The sequence below is a fragment of the Poecilia latipinna genome, unplaced genomic scaffold (assembly GCF_001443285.1).
Source record: "Poecilia latipinna isolate Pla-1442-1.1 unplaced genomic scaffold, P_latipinna-1.0 Scaffold251, whole genome shotgun sequence".
NCBI classification, from domain to species: domain Eukaryota; kingdom Metazoa; phylum Chordata; class Actinopteri; order Cyprinodontiformes; family Poeciliidae; genus Poecilia; species Poecilia latipinna.
In genome coordinates, this window is record NW_015112867.1 from 1 (window position 1) to 527 (window position 527).

Here is a 527-nt window from a genome sequence, read left to right on the forward strand (position 1 = left end):
CGTAGAGGGAGAGGAACGATAGATCCTATGTTATGTTTAGAGGATGATATTAGGAAAGCTCAGGTTAATAAGGAAACTGTTGTTGCTGTGTTTTTTGATGTGGAGAAAGCATATGATATGTTATGGAGGGAAGGGTTAATGATTAAATTACACCAGATAGGTGTAAGAGGTAATATGTTTAATTGGATATGGGATTTTTTGCAGGATAGAAATATTCAAGTTAAAATAGGATATCATGTTTCGGAATTATGTAAAGTAGAAAATGGAACCCCTCAAGGAAGTGTGGTAAGTCCAACTCTATTTTCAGTCATGATTAATGACATTTTTAAAGATTTATCTAGCAGTTTTGGTAAGTCACTGTTTGCTGATGATGGAGCATTATGGAAAAGGGGAAGAAATGTGGAACATCTTACTGTTAAACTCCAGGAAGGAATAGATAAAGTGAGTAATTGGGGGGTAGAGTGGGGTTTTAAATTTTCTATTGGAAAGACAAAAGTAATGTTTTTCACAAATAAAAAAATAGGGGG